At 38.5% G+C, this 20,949-nt stretch overlaps 1 protein-coding gene across 1 annotated transcript in view; it reads right to left on the minus strand.

Moving 5' to 3' along the window:
• The window catches only part of LOC121950211 (liprin-beta-2-like), a 28,552-nt gene extending 10,773 nt beyond the window's left edge, over positions 1 to 17,779 (minus strand). The window contains exon 1 of the mRNA XM_042496137.1: positions 17,637 to 17,779. The gene's annotated coding sequence lies outside the window, so the exon portion shown is untranslated. The remainder of the gene's footprint in view (positions 1 to 17,636) is intronic.
• Positions 17,780 to 20,949: the final 3,170 nt, after the last annotated feature.

Consider the following 20,949-nt stretch of genomic DNA (forward strand, 5'->3'; position numbering starts at 1 on the left):
TGCAGCTACCACGGGTTTGATATCAGCTTGCGACCCTTTGCTGCATGTCATCCCCTCTCTCGCCCCCTTTCACACTATTGATGTTCTGTCCTGTCTAATAAAGGCAAAAATGCCCCAAAAAACTTAAAAAAAAAAGACAAAAAACTGTGAATTAAAAAAAGAATGATGATGAGATCATTTACCTGCCAGTACACATGCTGCATTTTTTGCCCCCCCAAATTCATTGATGCCTAAGCATAAAGACGCCGAGCACCCTGAGATAAACAAAGTTACATTTTTAAAAATGCAGCAATGCACACCATGCGACAAGGAACAATTAATCCCAGCCTCAGATATTTTTCATTTTTTCCATAAATATCAGTTTATAATAAATATGCAGAAGAAGTTAATCATCTTAGTTCAGAGCTAACCAGAGCTTTACATCCGCCACAGGTAATATTTTAATACGCTTTTAAAAAAAACAGCTGGAAGAAGATTAGTTCCAACCTCAGGTTTTGTGGTAAGTGGGCTATGATAAGGTGTTGCTAACGGTTGCTTAACAACACCAGACACAACCTTAAAGTCGGAACTACGCCTGAGCAGTATCACGATATGATGGTATACCAGCGTATTTAGAAATCCTGAAGGTATGTTTTTCAGTACCGTCATAAATACAAGCGCTCCTCTATTAAACTCAATGTATGTAGTGCACAGCATGCACCACCAGAGCTCAGTCTCTGGTCTCTGGTGGAAGAGGCAGCCGAGCTGAAAGACACAGCGACATTTGGAGGGAGAAGTTTAAGAACTGTAAACAGCCGGCAGCCAGCAGGCAGAGACAAACCATAGGGAGTAAAGGCATGGCTTTTACATCTAACTTGTTGAATTAAGGATTTATTTCGACCAAACGGGAGCTGGTGATTGTTAGAATAGTGGACTTACTAACTAGATTACTAGCAAGAGTAACCAAGACGGTTTAGGTGAGTTTTATTTTGTTTCGGTCGAGTTTATATTAAATGTGTTTTATGTTGAGTTAACAAGGCAATTAAGCCTCATCAGTCTTGTGACCGAGGGAAAGTTGAATTTAAAAGATGTTCACTTGCATTTATCTGTTTAATAAGGAAATTAGGTGTGAGAATATGACTTTTCTTAACATTTTGTGGGATTCTTTTGTATATTTATTAGTCCGAAAAACTAAAACTAAGTAGCCTACTCGCCGTTGAGGTAGTGTGAGCACCGCACACTCATACAGTCATATAACGATTATCGTTTTTTGTTTGTTTGGTTTTCTTTTTCTTTTTTTGGGTGGAATGGGGTTGATGTGAGAGTCTAAGGACAGAGGGATGTCAAATTGTGATTTGTGATAATGGGCAAATAAAACTGACTCTACTTGACTTGACTTGAAGTTTCAGAAAGACATGAAGGTATGAGATATTACGTACCACCCAGGCCTAGTTGGCCCTGCGCCCGACCTCACATTCTCCAAACAGTAAAAGGCACAGCACGTGTATGAGTCCTAAAGCTGTCATCCAAGCAAACAGGTCAACCATGTTTCCATGTTAACATCATTTTACTGAAATAAACACTGATAATGCTTCAACATCCAAACCCCAAAACATACAACAGGTTCCGATGCTGGATGTTCACTCAGACAGCCTGTATTTTAACACACAGAGCACTTTTTCCAGCCTTTTTATCTCTGAGCGTCCCGTGTGATAACATCAAACATGATCTGTCAGACACCTGTATGCAAACACTCATATCAAAAGATCTTTTCCATGCACTGCACCTGTGTGTCAGTACAGAAAACAAAGCAGAGTGTCTGCTGGTTTACTCCAACCTCACTCCCCCATCACCTCCTCACACACAGACCCCTGTATGAGCGAGCGATAGAGACATGGAGGAGATGAGTGGTGAGATAGGAGTGATTAGGCAGTGACTGTGTTTATGTGCTGGACTGCCCACAGCTGACAGCAAGCACTCAACTACAAGCTACGTCTATCTCGCCGTCTGCTCATGATTAGCACCATCAGGGCCATCACGAGGCCTCGCTGCATTACTGTCATCCAGCTCTGCTCTTCATTACTGCTCCTCACTGCTCCTGCTGTTCTGCACATCAACAAGCTGAGAAACTTCTGCAAACTGCTGGGGTTTACGGCAACGCACATGAGCAGTTTTGTAAACAACTTTTCATTAAGCACTCGTGCTGCACAGCCTGCTGTTACTCTTATGGATTTGCCATTCCTCTGTCTGCTGAGGGCTGCACCACTTTGGTTGTCTCACGAAACAATGTTAGTAAATTGATTTATTTTGCACATTTCAAAACAAAGCAAATAAAGGCGTATGAGGACAGTGAAAATACTGTACTGTGCAGCAGAGATAGTCACAGAGAAACACAGCTTTGCTTGGGGGCCACTTATGCAAAATAACAGGCCAGTGGCCAGTTGCAGCAGTCCCACACATGTTTCTAGGATTTTGGAACATTTCTTTGATTCTAGGATGTTTTCTAGGATTTTAGGACATTTCTAGGATTTAGGACATTACTAGGATTTTTGGATATTTCTTGTAATTAGGAAGCTTCTAGGATTTTAGGATGTTCCTAAGATTTTAGGACATTTCTGGGGTTTTAGGACATTAGGAGCTTAGCTATGACCTCTGTCAGGGGCTGCAGGGGATCGTCCATTGGCACTTCTTTTGATAAACAAGCTCTATCTGGCACCTAATGTATACTTAAAGTATAAAAACAATTCAATCACTTTATTTCTATTTTGAATTAGAAAACTGGGGCCAAATGTGGCCCGCAGCTGTAAGTTGAGTATTTCTGTACTAGACAATTCGGCACAATCAGCTTCAGCAGGCCACTTGCCAAAAGCTTCTAAGATTTCATCACCACCACTTAGATAACAAGATTCAAATTCATTTGAAAAAACTGCATGCCATTTCAAATACCTTTGACCATGGTTTTGTGGAAAGTGGCAGCCCTTGTGCGTGTGAACGTTTGTCTGATGAGCAGGTAGCACCTTGTATAGTAGCCTTGGCCACAGATTTAAACGTGTGTGTGGGTAAGTGGTGCCTGTGTATCCAAAAAAATATTATATTATTACAATTATAAACAATTAAAATAACATTGTGTCACACCTTTACCGACTGCAGACAGCTTTTTATTTCTCTTAAACACCTAATTTTCTATTAACTTCACACAGCAGTATCTGCTTTGTGAAAACAGCAAAAAGCTTTTTTTTTTCTTATTTAGTAAGATTATTTCTCTATAAGTGGGCTACTTTTTCCCCAGGCTCACGACCAGCCCAACATACAGACACAGAAGCGGGAAAAAAGCTATAAAAAGTATCATCTTAGAGCTTAGTCTGTGGGCTTGAACACTGGTTAGATTATCTTCTCTGGTGTATGACTGTGGGTAGTGTGTGATCTGTGAACCGTGGCTGAATGCTGCTGGGGGTGCAAGAATATATAGTTTCATGTGACTCCCAGCGCTGCACTCATCTGTACTGCTCTGCTCTTTACTGTCCTAGTCCTGCTGAAGTGCATTTCATTCAGCTGCGCTCTGCTCAGTTGTCTTAAGGAAATATGGCTCTGTTTTCTGCTTTCTCCTACATATTATCTGATTCTTTTCTCGTTGACCGTGCTCTGTGTTATACTCCGGTGCATCCAGTTGACTTCTGCTCTCATATCCGCTGTAATCTATTTTGCCCTCAGAGTGAGGGTAATGAACCATAATACAGAACAACACATGACTTCCAGTCGATGGTCATTGTGAGAGTAACAAACAGCAAACATCAAAACATTGCTTTGAATATTTTTCACTTAAAATAACTGCCTAGCATCAGCTTGATGTTGTTTAATATAATAAATTTAAGCTATAAAGTCAGATGGGAAAAAATTAGAAATTAAAATTTGGGTAAACTGATATAAGGTGGGTGTACCCTCGAAAACATTAACACACAGCAGTACAGAGAAGAGCGCTGCACACTGAGCTCACACCCAGTTAGTTTTTCCATGACTGAGCAAGCGTGTTATTGACAAGAGTCACAGAGAGGAGAGAGCAGTGATACTCAATGTATGATCCGCGGGCCAAATCTGGCCCCTGACAGGGTGGCTCCTAACTTTTTTCTGATTCAATGAGTGATTCACACTGGGAATTGTTTTTGTACTTTAAGTATACATAAGGTGCCAGGGTGCATAAAACAGAAACATCCAAAACCCTTAGAAATGTCCTAAAAACCTTGGAAATGTCCCTAAATCGGAAAATCATCCTAAAATCCTACAAATTTGCTAAAATCCTAGAAATGTCCTTAAATCATAAAAATGTCTTAAAATCCTTAAAACAAAAATCCTAGAAATGTCCTACAATCGAAGAAACGTCCTAAAAAGAATGCCTCAAAATCCAAGCAATGTCCTAAAATCCTAGAAAATCTTAAAATCCCCAAAGCATCTTAAAAATCCTGGAAATGTCTTAAAATCCTAAAAAGGTCCTCAAATCCAAGAAACGTCCAAAAACCCCAGAAATGTCCTAAAATCCTTAAAATGTACTGAAATCCTAGAAAAGACTAAAATCCTAAAAGCATCCTAAAATCCTAGGAATATTCTCAAATACTAGAAATATCCTAAAATCTTAAAAATGTCCTAAAATCCCGATGACTCATTTGAATATCATTTCCTGTTTAAAGGTAAGTTGTCTGATAACTGTTAAGTCATGTCACATTATTAATCACAGTGAAGGAGCTGCAGACTTCTGAAACTAATCGACACCTCGATAAATAAACATACACACACCTTTCGGCTGGCAGCAGCAGCCTGGAGGAGAGTTTGAGGGCTATTGTTGTTTCACCACAAACACTCACACCTGTGGTTATCCTGCATTACTACATTCCTGTTTGTCAGCTGCAGAGCAGCTTGACGATAGTAATCATCAGTGTAGCTACTTGCCCGAAGGCACCTACAGTTCAGATCCATAAAATAAAGCAGGAAAGACCTACAGTGTGTGTGTATATTTGTGGTGACTGTTTAAACAGGAAAAAGCCAATGGAACTCAAATCAACCTGATATTCACCAAATGTTATTTAACTCACTTTGTTTCTTATTGGGGTTTGACCAATATTGGTTTTTCAGGGACGACACCAATACCAATTGAGACCAATAACCGAAATTTGAAACCGATATGCATTTAAAATTTTAAAAAGAAATCTTTGTCAATATTTAGAATTTGGAATATACCAAACTCCAACACAAAATTTTGTTTAAATGCCTTTAGCAAATGTTTAATCAAAACTGACACTTTCAGCATCAAATACAGAAAGTTCCCAGCGACTCAGAGAAAATTTAAAGTAAAAAATGAATAAATAAAAACAGCATAGGTTTTACAAAGTAAAAATTTCTTCATGCTGACACTTTCTTTGCACTTTTTAATTAAGTTTATCTGTGAGCGTTACAATTAAACGTCAATACTGGTAATTGGCAAAATGCCAAATATCGGCCCTAATAATCAGCCAGACCAAAGATCCTTCAACCCCTTTTTCTCATGCAACTTTGGTACTGTGATATAATTATTACCAATATTGAAATATTCAAACACAACGCAACTAATTGTACTGTAAGAAAGAAACATACACAGCAATAGACGCAGAAAGATAAAGAAGAAGAAGCACAGACAAACTGAAGAAGAGATAAAATATTAAGAGCTGGTCGAATGGCAGAGCTGATATGAGCGGACACTTAGCAGATTGATGGACGACACTCTGCCTCGGGACTATCACCCTAAACACAACGGAGGCTTTTTACTGATCATCAAACTGACTCGATGATCCGCAGAGGAGAATGAAGACACACAGACACATCCGACTGGGCTTTATGTCAGTGACACTAATACTAATTTAAATTTCCCTCCAATGTCAGCCCTCCATTTATAGAGTGGAGAAGCTCCAGAGAAGCTCTTTTATACTTTAGCTGTACTTTGCCTTCATTTTTATTTCCTCTTAATGTGTATGTAGCCAAACACTGAGGCAAAGTCCCCAGGGTTTCCCACAAATTAATTTATTTGCCTGCCATGAATCTGTCACCACAAATTTCTTTTTTTGAAGCTGGATCGTTCAGAGTGCTACTGAAACATAGAGACTAAATTGCCTCTGGAGCTTGACCAAGCTTCTGCAGATTATACAGTCATAAAGATAATGCTTACTGTAATAACATTTTAACAACTTTTAACACGCTTATAAAGCTGATTTTAGTATGATTGTTTTGACAAAGAATAACAAATTAAAATTGTTTTCAGGCTAACTCAGATTTGTGGAATTGTGTTTGTAAAGTTCTGACAATAAATATTAGTTTAAATCAAAACGGAGAACCCCAGTAATGAGCCCTAAAACCCCAAAATGAATTAGCATTTTAGCACCTCTGGGTCCCTTATGTCAAAATCAGTGGGTTTTTTAATGGTTTTTGGGTTAACACAAGCTTAAGAGATTTCATGTTATATGTCAGTAAATACACAATTCAAAAATTTTCAAGCTTTAATGTGTCTCAAAAAGACGATGCTAACAAGTGACTAAATAATACTACAGAACGTCATGACATCAAGCCACGTAAAACACGTTTTTACAGCCTCGTAGTGATAGCAACACGACCGTAGTGTAGTTCGTTTACAGCCTTACATTGTCTTTTTTACTTCTGGCAATTGCATTTATGCTTTAAAAAAATGATTATTTTACTGAACAAAATGTGTAACTATTGTCAACGTTTGTTTGCCACAGAACTTATTTTCTGCCGTAATCCAAAATCCAATGGAAAAATCCCGTAGCCTTTTTGACGAGGACACCAGGGTGAAGCTAACTTCCTCTTCAGCCTTCAGGAAAATGTCATCCTTCATTTTCTGTCTGTGGTTTCATGGTTATATTAGGAAATCTTTATTGAAAATGTAGAAAGCTGTAAGTGCACTGTCCTAATAATGCTTAACAGCTTCCCCAAAAGACCATAAAAGTGCTATAAATGCTCACATTTTATTGTCTCATGCCAATTGTTTTTTTATTAATGAATGAAAATCTTACATGTGAGAAACTATAGATGCTTGTAATTGAACTCAATTGACAAATTCAGGTTGATACTAATTACTAAGATACATTACGATATGAATTTGCATGCTGACTTTCCATTTTTAACTTCTTACTCTTGCAAATATAACTGTGGTTTCACCCGTCAATGCATTCCTGAATGTAACACAAAGGGAAATTTGGGGGGTAGCGAGGCAGTGACCTGGCAACAGTTGAGATGTATGAGAGGAAAATGTTCTGCAGTTTGTTTTCTAACTTGCCTGACAGGAACAGAAGGTTTGGGAACATTATTCCAGTGTTTGGATATGCATATATTACACATGCAAATGAGGAAATCTCCTCAAAAAGTATTTACAGTTACGTAAGAGTATCACGCTACAGCAAAATACGATATCTACGCTGACCAAAACTGGCCTCCGACTCTGAAACAAAAACATGTCTCCAACGTTAATCAATAACACACAAACAGAGAGTCGGAGCTTTCAACACGAGTGAAACTATCTGTCAAATATCCACAGAAACCTGGACGTTTGAAATTCCAGCAACACCAAAACCTTCACAAGGATCAATTATAGGGGACCGGCCTGTGAGAATGCATGTGAACCTGCACGGTTGAGAAGAAGAGTAAAACATTAACGCAGAAGACCACAAGAGAGAGACGGAGAAACACACACACAGCGAGGGGTGTGTGAGTTTACCGTTCCTCCTCATTTGGCTTAGCCTGTTTGGATTAGTGTCACCAGCTAGAGGCCAGACCTAAACCCCCAGGCCCTCCTGTCACACAGGGTAAATACAACTCTGTGTGTTTGTGTGTGTGTGTGTGTGTGTGTGCGAGCACAGAGCAAAGCCAACAAGAAACACCAGATTCTTCACCAATTAACATCAATGCGACGGGACCAGTGACATTTAAGACGAGGATGTTCCTTGTTCTGTCCTTTAGATCAGACTGAAAATCTCTCCCTCTCTCCTTAAGTTGTTTTGTTTTGGTTTTTTTTCATTTTCACCACTTTGCCATCGAGCAACTGGTGAACTGGTGTTAATGTGAACCTTAGGCCGAATCACTGTAGGCGGGTTTCCATTACAGATTTGCGCAAAACTTAAGTGGTACTTTCGAAATGACAATAAAACACAACTGTGAGATGACTGTGTTTCTACTGAGTGATGTTCTGCGACTTCTCTGGTGATAACATCCCAGTAACCATGGTGATGGACGTTCAAAACATTAGCAGGTTTATTTCTATTGCAGCCGCCGCACTAGCCGTCATTATTTCCAATCGAAGGCGACGTAGGCGTGTTATGGAGCAATCATGGAAAGGCGAGCCCCTTATACGTGGGAGCGGCCACATATGAGGGATTTCTGGGAGCTGATAGTCCACGATTTCACAAAGGAATTGTGGATTCAAAACTTCCGGATGATCCAACCGCTGCGGCGAGGACTCAGCCTCTATACGTGGGGCGCCCACTCTATCCACTGAGCCGCCGACGTCCCACTTCAGATCTTTTTTGCGATAAATGTGATTTATTTTTTGTTTTGTTTTTTTTATTGGCATGTTTCCTTTAAGAGTATTTTAAATTCAAAATTTCAATTTGTGCGATTTGAGAGTTAATAGAAACCTGCCTAGTTGTGCCTGAAGTTACAATTTTATCGCACACAGTTGGATAGACTGTTTTTGTTTTTAAACAGTCAAAAAATGTAATCCAAGGTTTTTGATTGCCATGTGGATATTTTTAGTTCATGGTTTCCACAGAACGATGGTAAATTGGTAAACGGTTTGATGAAATCTAATCTACGGCTGATTTGATCTCCAGGACTACATCGAGCTCTTCCACTTCAGCACGCTGGTTCCCTGGCAAATGATCATTAGCGAGATCTCATACATGGCTGTGTGTGTGTGTGTGTGTGTGTGTGTGTGTGTGTGTGTGATGACCAGAGTTAAATCACTCTGACATGAGATGTTGCACACAGATGCAGTAGTGTTGTGCGCAGCAGCAGCAGTGGGAGTCAGTTTGTCAGGCAGAACACAAAAACAGCCTCATATAGGCTCCATACTGACTCTCAACTTCTCTGTTTTTTTAAGTTTTGTCCTCACGATATTTCAAACCGACACCTGCAGCTAAAGGCACAAAGCATGATAAAGTTCAACAATACAGCTGATGTGTGACGCTTCAGAAAAACTGACAAGAGTTGCTGCAAAAACACAAAAGCATGTTTACAGTTCTTTTTAATTTAACCCCTTAGGGCTCGCTTTAATATGACACACACTCGTATCGCTCTGCCCACAAAATGCACTTTTCAAAATCAGGATTTAAAAAAATACATTGAACATTAATACTATTTTCTACTTTCGCTGAGTTTATTTTTTAACCAACATCAGAATTTAACTTTCAGAATTTTCATGATGCCTTTTTGTTTTTGCTGTCTGGGATATGTCAATAGTTTGAAGCAACATTGTGACAGCACACCTGATGGAAATAGCATGTATTTTCTCTATATGCCAAATATGGTTTAAAAAATTACATTGTGAGTTGGAAAATAGTAACATTTATAAATTCCAAAGCAAAAGCCCAGAATGACACCCAGAAATAATACAACGTATGTTTTCATGCTTTGATGGCTGTGGGATCAAAAATTGCAGTTTGAATGGTGTTCAATGTATAAATGTATGTAATAAATATTCAATAGATAAAAAAGTTTGATTAAAAACCAAACTAAAGAGGTAGGTCTTGAGTTTTAAAAATATCAACCTTCTTTGGTGCTCTTCGGTCTCCAGGCAGGCTGTCCCATGAGTGAGACGAGGAGTTACAGAGCCATGACTTTCCCGTAAGCACCTTTTAATTGTAAAAGATAAGGGAACTTAAATTTAAAATCAAATATAACTTGACATTTTCTGCCCAAAACTTGATTTATTCCCTTTTTCTCATTTTACATGAAACTGAAAGAACAAAGTGATAATCTTAAGAACATACAACAAAAGAGGTCAGACCACGACCTGCATGCTAAAGTAACAATAACGGTAAATGCCAGTGCCACCTCCTGCTGGAGCCCCAGTGGAGTAACCAACTGAGACCATCAACTGTTTGTGCTCCGCCGGATGATTCAGACGGAGCTCAAAGATTCTGGCCGCGAGCCTTGTGAGGGCAGTCTACCGGCTTCCTCATTAACCTCCATCCAAATCCGGTCCAAAAAAACTTTCCACCAACTAGAAACACACAGAACACAACTTGCAGGGTTGTAAATACTTCTACATGTCCACAATGAGAGCCGAGCGTGTGGACAACACGGCGAAGCGTTACACTTCAGAGGACGCCACCTTGGCTACATGAGAGTAGAGTTACAGAGTCACAACCTGCAGTTCACAGTTCACATTACAGGATTATGTTACAGTACCATAAGCATAGGCTGAGTGTTTGTCTTCTAACGAGGCTCAGGTAAATGGCATCGAGAAGCAGGTGCACACGCACGCACACACACACACACACACACACACACACACACACACACACACACACACTGATTTCATCGAAACCGATCCAATGTTTCATTTTTTTTAAGAAAGTCCGTAGTGATACTCAAATTCCAGCAAGTGGCCAAATCTAGTCCCCCGTAGGGTTTCAATTGGCCCCCCAACCATTTTTTAATTCACAATAAAAAATAAAGTGATTCACACCAGGAATTGTTATATATCGCCCAAAAAACAGCCTGAAAATGTCCCAAAATCCTAGAAACATCATAAAATTAAAGACATTACCAAAGATCCGAGCAATGCCCTGAAATCCTGCAAACATCCTAAATTCAGAGAAAAACCCTACAATCTGAGAAAATCCTAAAATCCTACAAACATCCAACAATCTGAGAAACATCCTAAAATCCTAGAAAAGTCCTAGATCTAAGAAACATCCTCCAATCTTAGTAATGTCCTATAATCCCGACAACATCCTAAAATCAGAGGCATGTCCTATAATCCTAGAAATGTCCTAAAGTCCTTGAAACATGTGCTGGGGCTGCTGCGACCAGCCCCTGGTCCCCTGGTCTCCTGTTCATTTTGCAGAAGTGGCCCCCAGGGAAAGCAAGTTGAGCATCCGTGACTTAGTCCGTGTTATGTTGCTGCTCACAGCTCACGCAGGAAACAACAGTTTGCATCAGGACTGATACTGAGTCTACTGCTCCATTTGTTTTGGAGAGACTAAAACTCAAATTAAAGTTCAATTTCCATTTTGACTTGAAGGAGTGGGATGTGAATCGACGCCTGCTCACATCCACAGGCTTCAGTTAAACCGGAGAGCGAGAGGAGGGGAAACGTATTAAAAGCTCATTCTTTCCTCTTAATTCACGTTTTATCTGCTCACTGAAAATAGCAATCGTCTTGCTTAAGCAAATTGGACAATTCAATTTTCAAAATGAGATATCCCCTCTTATAAAACGACTGGTAATATTCTCATTTAGGCTCTCTGACTTTCTGTGTGTGTGTGTGTGTGTGTGTGTGTGTGTGTGTGTGTGTGTATTAGTGTAGTGCTGCTGAATCTATCCCCCCGCTTCAGTACAATAAAGACGGGGAACTTAAAAAAAGTTAGATCAATACATTCCTGGAATGAGACATTAGGTTGTCCTGCTCTGCATCCCAAACAGACAGCAGTCAGCTCAGTATAAACAGCATTTCACATTGTTGATACAGGAGGAGTGAAGATAAATAATACACTCAAATCAAAGCCAGATCAAATATTGACATCAGTCACGTCTCTTAGAGTGATCACACACATTACTGGACACACTGTGCGAGTTTGGGTTTCGATGATGGCGATATCTTTGGTCGCGGCTCTAAACCTGTGGTCCTACGTCGCACAGAGAGAGGCTCAGGGATGTCTGTTGTCACAGTTTTGCAATGAAAGACAACCTTCTGTTACGACCTACATCTACTAACCGACAAATAGAAATACATGAAAAGATGCACTCAGCGTCAAAACCCCTCGAGAAACAACTTATTTCGCTATCTAGATATAAACCATCCAGTTCGATAACATTTGGGAAAGTCTAAAAGAGCGGTAAGATTAAATTTTTTAGACTGCCGTTTAAGCTAGCGAAGCTCTAAACCAGGAGTCAGTCGCTCTGCTGACAATAGTTTCCCGCTCAGGGGGAGACTCGACCGCCATAACTCTCTAGTGTGAAAGCCTTATGGACCAGTAGTTCTGGTTATTTTCTTGTATTTCACACCTCTGGAAAAAGAGCCTTTTCTGCTTCATGCTCCAATGAGCAGCTCTTATAGGAGTGACCCCGGTGCTGTATCCAGACTTATAATACATCCATGTGATCAGCGGCATACAGCTAAATGCTAATAGATGGTAACACTTACTCAGAGCTCGCTGAATATTTGTATAAACAGCCGAATCTGATTCGACTGACACAATTCTGAGTCGGGTACAGCCCCAACTTTAAGGAACTTCAGTGGAAATCCCCGTGCTGCTCCGCTGACATCATTCCTATCGCCTCTGTCCAGCTCTGACCTCCTCCTCCCTGTTACCGTCCTCTCTTGTCTCTACTGTCTCTACTGTCTCTCCATGATTTTCTATGCTGCTGCTCGCCCTGATCGCCCCAATTCTTTCTTCCGCCTTCACCTCCTCTCTCCTCTGCTCGTCAGCTGGTCGTTTTGGTATTTTTTCTGACAGCTCAAACAGAGATTTGACTGCAGCAACACAACGTGATGCTCTCGTGCCGCACTTTATTGGTGATCATCATGTGTTACGTGTGTTTATCCAAAGCAGAGAATACTAAATAACTAACTTCCTAAATGAAGGATCATCATGGACAAACTTCCTTTATACATGGCATCCTGACTACTGGTACAAAATGATGGTTATTGCCACAGACTTGCCCTCTTTTTTTATTTATTATTATTTCTTAGTAGTTTTATTTCCCTGAGGTTTACTCCAAATTTGCACGTCATTTTCTTAACCAAAGTTATTTATTTTTGAAAAGTAAAAATGCTAAAGGGGGCTTGTGCAAAGAATGTTATATAAGTGTTTTTCATATGCTGCTCAACACATTATTACATATTGATGTTTACAATAAAAAGTTCCTGTACTCATTTTGGATAATAAAAGTATTGTAAAACAGTAAAATGTTTTGCCTTCAATTTATAGCTTTTTCACAAGTGTTTGAACCATATTTGAGAGATCCAAAACAAATTATTGTTTTTTTAAATATATATACATATTTTTAATTTTAACCAGCCAATATGTCTTATCGGAATTTTATTACTCCCTTATATCAGTATCTGCGTCAGCCCCAAAAATCCCATATCAGCAGGGCCCTATTACATGCATGAATATTCCTGTATTGGTCACAACTCTTTCTATTAATGCTGAAAAGTGGACATTATTTAACAACTGTTATATGCATTAATATGTCAGCACTAATCGTCAGCATCATCTAAACCTCTGTCGCTCTGTTTCTCTGAGAGAGCAGATTGAGAGCTGATGGAAACAAAATCAAATAATACAAGCTTTTAACATCCACTCGTTTGTTAGAAAAACAGCTAATTTCGCTTCTTTCCATTCTCATCTGCCGTGTAAGCTCTTCCTGTCCTCACAACTGCTGACCCTCTGTTTTCTGTTAAATTCATTTTTGGACTAATGTAAGTGCAAGGTTTTTTTTATGCTTTTTTTTTTTAAGGTTTTCAGTTGTGTCACAGATCAATCAATCAGTGTTGGTGTCTTAATGGACGTCCACTGGAGTCCATTCTGTATGTTTATGGTGACCAGTCAAGAGAAAGAGAAGCTTAAGTAAATGCTGCGCGTCAGTTCAGTAATGCTGTAGAATCACATAAGTGAAAATCAATAAGGGCCACTGCAAATATAAACAAAGAGTGATTAATGTTTGACCAACAGCAGCTGGACATTTTTATCTGAGTTTCGATCATCCCCGTCTTCTGCTTTTATTCAACTTCAACGCAAACTTACTTTCATTTTTTTCATTTTTGCTCATTTTTCAAAGGGCTAATTGTACTGTTAAGTCTGTTACTACTTAACTCTTAATTTCTCTCATTTGTGTATCTGTCTTGTTTGCTTGATTGTTTTTATATCATAAGTTGTACTTTCTCATTGTATGTCTGTATTATATACCTAATTTTCAGGATCCCAGGAAGACTAGAGACACACGTGTTTCTAATCCTTAAATAAACAATAAACAATATTATATGTAATTTGCTGGATTGATAATATAAATGCAGACAAAAGCAATTTTTCAATTTTCCATGCTGAACATCTGACTTCATGTGTCCTCCCACTCCTGAGACCAAACATGTCCTTGAGTTTTACAACATAAGGTCATCCATAAACCCTGTGCACTCTATACGTCAAACCCTTATTGTCAAGATGATAATGCCCATATAAACAAGTTTAGGTTTCTAAACACAAACGCAGTGAGTCATCTCAAACCTTTATCATTATGCCTCCTTCATCTCTCACAACAGGAGGCTTGTATCTTCAAAGAGAGCACGCTGAAACCCACATACAGACCGCGCGGGCTGCACCATAACCGCACTCAAAAAGGGGATTAAAGTTGTTGTGAAGTTCCATAACACCCCATTATATTTTTTTGCATATTTTTATACGAGCACCGACAAAGTACGTTAAACCTGTAACACACCTCACCCACTTATTTTGGGTTTCTGATATTTGGACTGTCTAATAAACAAAAAATGTGCGGAAAACTAAAATAATGCTCTTTTCTTTCTTGACAAACTAAAGATAACCTCTAATAAACTACAGTCATTTCAGATTTTTTCGCTTTTTTTCCTTTCTCTCTCTGCCACTATCTTTTCCTCCACTCCCTCAGCGAGCAGAGGATTATTCCATGTAGATTAACAGCCTGACTTTGTCTTCTGGTCTCTACCCTTTTCCTCCTCTCATCCTTCTTTCATAGCCATTCCTCGGCCTTGATCTCGCCTGCATCTCTGCCTCTCGTCTTATTCTCCTCCTCTCTTTCTCTGTGGCTCTCCTCGTCAGCAGGGAACAGTAGATTACCTCCAGTGAACCACAGTAGTGGTGTGATTAGCAGCACTGGTTAAGATGACAGAGCAATCATCTCAACCTTTATTGGCTGCAGAAAAAAACCCCTCAAAAAAAACGCTACTCTTGGTGTTACAAAAGCCGCTTTGATCACAGGGATCAACGCCGTCATCTGCTGATCCAGTGTGTGTGTGTGTGTGTGTGTGTGTGTGTGTGCGCGCGCAAGTGTGTGTGCGCACCATGCATACAGCAGGGAGACTCAAAATGCTTTGGTTGGGGGCCACTTTATCAAAAAATGACAGGAGGCCAGGGGCCAGTTACAGCAGCCCCATACAGGTTTCTAGGATTTTAGGATATTTCTTGGATTTTAGGAGGTTTCTAGGAATTAAGGACATTGTTAGGATTTTGGGACATTTCTAGGATTTATCACATTTCTGGGATTTTAGGATGTTTTTAGGGCTTTAGGATGTTTCTCAGATCTTAAGACATTTCCAGGATTTTAGGATGTTACCATGATTTTAGGGCAAATTTCTGATTTTTGGACGTGTCAATGATTTTAGGACGTTTCTAGGATTGTAGGACATTTCTAGGATTTTAGGATGTTTCTGGATTAAGGATAGGATTTAGGACATTTCTAGGATTTGGGGCATTTCTTGGGTCTTAAGAAGTTTCTAGGGTTCAGTATATTTCCAGGATTTAGGATTAGGACGTTTCTAGGATTTAGGACGCTTCCAAGTGGTTGTTTATTTACATTTCTAGGATTGTAGACATTTCCAGGATTTAAGGACATTTATAGGATTGTAGGACGTTTCTACGATTTTAGGACATTTGGGGGCTTAGCTGGGACCCTTGTTTTTTTCCCAAAAAGCAAGCTCTGTTTTGATGCTGTTTTATGTACACTGGTACCTTATGTACAGCAAAAGTACAAACACAACTCCCAGTGTGAATCACTATTTTTTTATTGTGAATTAGAAAACGGTTTCGGGTCAACCTGGCACCCTGTCTGGTCCATGAGCCGCAAGCTGAGTATCACTGCTCTAAAACCTACTTTAGGGTATAACACTGTCAAAACAAGTTGCTTTAAAGCTGCGATAATTGTTATGAATTTGGGGGTTTTATCCATCACCGGTTCATTTCAGCTCCTGGTTTTATTTCCTCTGTTGTTGTTTTAAAGTGCTAATGCCACCCAAGTGCCAACCAAAGCAGCCTTAATCAATTCACTGTCGTCAGTGGCAATGGTGCCTTTCAACTCCCGCCCTTTTAAATGAGATTTGCAACAGAAAAGAGGCACCAGGCTGCTGTATTCAGTGGCAGGAGGCTCCTTCAGCTCTCAAGTCGCCTGTCTGTGATGTCTGTGCACGTGCACATGCATGCCTGTGTGTGTGTGTGCGTTTATGTCCACCATCTCCAGTGTTAGATGCAGCAGATGCTTCAGCAGAGGGGAGCCACACATCAGCCTTGATATCCTTCCATTAGCATATCAGCATCCCCTCTTTTCTCCCTCCCTCCCTCACGCTGTCAGAAATTGATGATGTGCAATTACACAGCATGTGTCAGAGCAACTAAACATCATTTAATAGCTCCAAGCTGACAGGACATGACTGAGCAAGCAGAGGAGCACCAGTGTCACATTAAAAGTAGGCCTACCATGTTTTCTAGCACGCCGCCTGTACACAAGCCGAATTTACGGTTGTGGAAATGTCCAGCCTATAATAAAAGCGCATATTAAATATTGAATCGCCATGCTAGATTTGCAGGACACAACTGATACAAGGATGTCAAACTGATAACACAAGCAATATGAAACATCTCTGATCTCCATCTTCACTTCGATTTTTACCCAAAGGGTTAAAATTCTGTAAATAAATATTTGATACTTATGATTAGGATTGATGTTAGTTAAAAAACTCAAAGAAAGTAGAAAATAATATCTTATATTTAGAATATTTTTTAAAGCTTGATTTTGAAAAGCGCATTTTGTGCACAGAGCGATACAAGCATGTGTAATATTAAAGCATGAACACAGCCAAAATTATCAGAAAATAAAGAATGAAAAATGGCGTGTAAAATGCCCCAGTCCTTAAGTGTTAATGCCCCTCCCCCCACAGACTGCCAAATGACTGTATCTCCCAAGATACAGAAAGCAGTTAAGATTAATAACATAAAATAAAAGTAAATAAGTTTTCACTCTTTTCCTTTTTTTCTGGGCACCCCTCAGCAGATTTGCCCCCCCTCCCAGTGTTGGCTCCATAGCTACGTCCCTGGTACATTATCATCGTTTTTGTATGGGGACAACTCCACGAAGCATGAAAGCACTTTTACTGCCTTAAAAAGGAACAAAATGTGAAAACCTAACATTTATTTCCAGCCAAACAGCGCTCCTGACAGTCCCTTAAATACAGCCTTAAGTCTCTTATTTGTTACTTATAAATACGAACAAAGTTTATAGTAAACTTATCTCCTGCAGTAACTCTATTTAACTCGTATGTAATCCCCAGAGAAAATAACTAGTCGACACTGAATGACACTTTGGTGTGACAGGAGCTCAGCAGGTTCCTGCTGGAGGTAAATTAGCTTCATCCAGTTAAATTTACTCACCAAACGCGACTCCTCCGACGCTTTTATCGGAACAAAATCCTTTAATTTCGTTTTCCGAAGACACTTGAAGTTAAGGTGAGCACGCAGTCACACACACACTCACACATGCCCCTCACACACACACACAGAAAACACACTCACACATACACCGGGCTCTGGGCTGTAGAGTCGACTGTACTGAGCGCGTTAGAGGAGCGCGAGCTTCCTCGACTATCACCTGCCATGTGATAGGCACGATGCCTTCACGAGCAGCTCGTAATATCTCGCGCGCGTCAGCGTTTGACATACTAAGACCTTTTTGTTTTAATATTTAGGCTTTTTGGTACATAACAGTGGTGGAAAAAGTACACAGATCATTTACTTGAGTTAAAGTACTAATACCGCACTGTGAAAATACTCTGTTAAAAGTAAAAGTCCTGCATTAAATATGGTACTTGGGTAAACGTAAGTAGAATCAGGAAATTGTGCCATAATTATGAGAAGTAACAATGCCCAATGCAGAAAAATCTTCAAAAATCTAAAATTTTTTTAAATACAAAACACACCCCAAATCTCAAATTTATTAAAGAAGAAAAAACACAACTAAGTTCGAAATTATAAATTAATAAAACGAAAAAACATTGCAAAACTAAAAATAACTTAAACATACTAAAAAATTACAATTTGAAGAAAAGATGAAAATCTTAAAAAAAAAAAAAAAAAAAAAAACTCAAAAGTTTAAACTAAATTGGAAATAACATGCCCTTAAAATCTCAATTTTATTTAAAAGAAAGAAAGAAACAAAAACTTAAATGTTGATTGATTATTCAACTAACCGTTACAGCTGTACTTATATAAAGTGTTCGGTAATTAATTTATAACAACCCCATGTTACTCATATAACATACCCATATTTATACATACATTTTTTTTTATTTTATTTTATATGTACAACTTTGCAGAAGCATTACCTGCGCCATAATACAGAACTCTGAAAGATCCGACAGTACCTGAATGCAGCAGAATATTAGTACGAGTTGCATTCATTAAAAAATGTGGTGGATAATTTGAATTAAAGGACATTCAACTTCACTGTGCTCCTAAAGGATCTACAGGTTGCCTGTCACCTTTAAAAAAGAGAAGAAAAAGAAAAAGCGGGAAAGGGATCAATTAACAGTATGGCACAAATAGCATAAGGAACAACCACAGGCCGGTTTCTTTATTAAAGTATTATATATTAGAAAAACAAATATTAATTTGTGATTATAAGCAATGAATGCAACAGACACGTAAAGTCTAATGGAAATTAACAAGGATATTTAGTCATTTTCCAGTATTTTTATGAAGTTTAGATAACAAACAATCTGTTAAAAAAAGAAAAAAAGACTTTTTGATAGAAACTGTATACTTTAAAAAAAAAAAAAAAAAAAAAACCAACAAAACAAGAACACACCAAACATGAAGTGTCAACAGCCAACACCAACCAAATAATATGGGAATGAAAACTATGAATTCTACCTTTAAATCTGATGTTGTTTAAATATGACTCAATACTGTCATCTAGTGATGTAATGTATGTTTGTAAAATACATCATTTAAATTATTTTAATCTTCTTTTTCCACATGTAAAGGGAAAGTATTAGTCTGATGTCTGACTTCATGTTTCATGTAAAAGGTATGTGTGAGAATATATTTGTTTGTAAGGTTGAGCAGTGTCATTTTTGTATTGTATGTTTTGTAATCGACCAGTCATACACTGAACTAACTGTTTATTAGTGAAAATGGGATGGTTTTATTTATGGCTCAGGACCCAGACCCAGCTGACCTTGTTTACTCATTCAATCATTCAATAATTTGAATGAGGAGATCCACAGAAATGTGTTATTGGCCAAATCAGGTTAAGCTGCTCTTGCAAAACAGGCGTGACATAAGCTGCTTCAGGGCACAACACACGAGTATATGAATGTATGAAGTCAGACCAGGTTCAGGTGCACTTCTATAAATAACTTATTTGTCTCACTAATATCATAATGTGTCATCTTTAAAGCTGTGAATGAAAACTGTTGATAATATCAGCACTACTGATCATAATAATTATAATTATTATTATTGTAATAAATAACTAAATAGATAAATGAATTAATTAATAATTAATATAAATGACCAAAAAAATACAATGTACTAAAATCACATAAATGTTACCATAATTGGTAAAAGTGACTTTGATACTTTGTACTTTCTTATTCTTATCATTGTTGTTATTATTGCCACTATTTATTACTACTGATTGCAATATGATACATTACTTTAAGAAAATACAGCCAACACATGTATATTAATGTATAAAAGTAAATGTATATGTTTATATACTGTATTTACCCATTTTACTTTTCTTTAACCTGTAAAATTCAACTGATGGTTAATTCATATCATGTCTGACAACTTACATATGATTTGGTTTAATGCTGTCAGTGACACAGAATATTAGCTAGTTATATGGTGTCACGTGGAAACAAATGTCTATAAACTTATCAGATCATTTTGACTTCATTCCCAAATGGCAAAAGATAAAAAGAAAGTAAATAAACAGCGACACCTATTGAGCAGTGTTTGAAATCACTGCAACTGATAAGACCTCTGGGTCATCCCTTAGATCACTGATACTCAACTCATGGTCCAAGGGCCAAATCTGTTCCCTGACAGGGTGCCGGATGGCCCCCCAACTATTTTCTTATTCACAATAAAAAAAGAAGTGATTCACACTGTTGTTGTTTTTTTTTTTTTAAATAAAGGTGGTAGAGTGCATGAAACACCAACAGTCACTCTTATGACTCACACTGGACTCACATTTAGTGAATTGAATAGTTAATTTAACTCTTCCCTATTTTTGGGGACCCTTTGGAATTCCCTTGAGGACCCCTACAGGTCCCAGGACCCTTGCTTGAGAATCACTGGGCTAAACAACTAATACAATATGGTATGGTGTCTAATATGGTAAAGATCTCAATGCGGGTTGTTACCTGTCTTGTATCTTTGTCTTCACATGTGAAAGACAAAGATACACAACCGGTTTTCCTCAGGGCCCCTTTGAATATTACAGTGCCTACATGGTTTTATTTTATTTTATTGTATTTGTTATAACATAGATGTGTTTTACTGATTTATTGGTTTATTTATCATGTACCCTTTTTTTTTTTAGGTTTTCTATTATGTTATTATCTGTAATTGGTTTATAGATACACAGATAGATAGATACAACTTTACTGACCCCACATAGGGGAAATTTGTGCGTTACTGCAGAGTTATCTTATTTTATTCAATTTTTAAGTCTTTT

This window comes from Plectropomus leopardus, chromosome 11 (assembly GCF_008729295.1).
Source record: "Plectropomus leopardus isolate mb chromosome 11, YSFRI_Pleo_2.0, whole genome shotgun sequence".
Lineage (NCBI taxonomy): Eukaryota > Metazoa > Chordata > Actinopteri > Perciformes > Serranidae > Plectropomus > Plectropomus leopardus.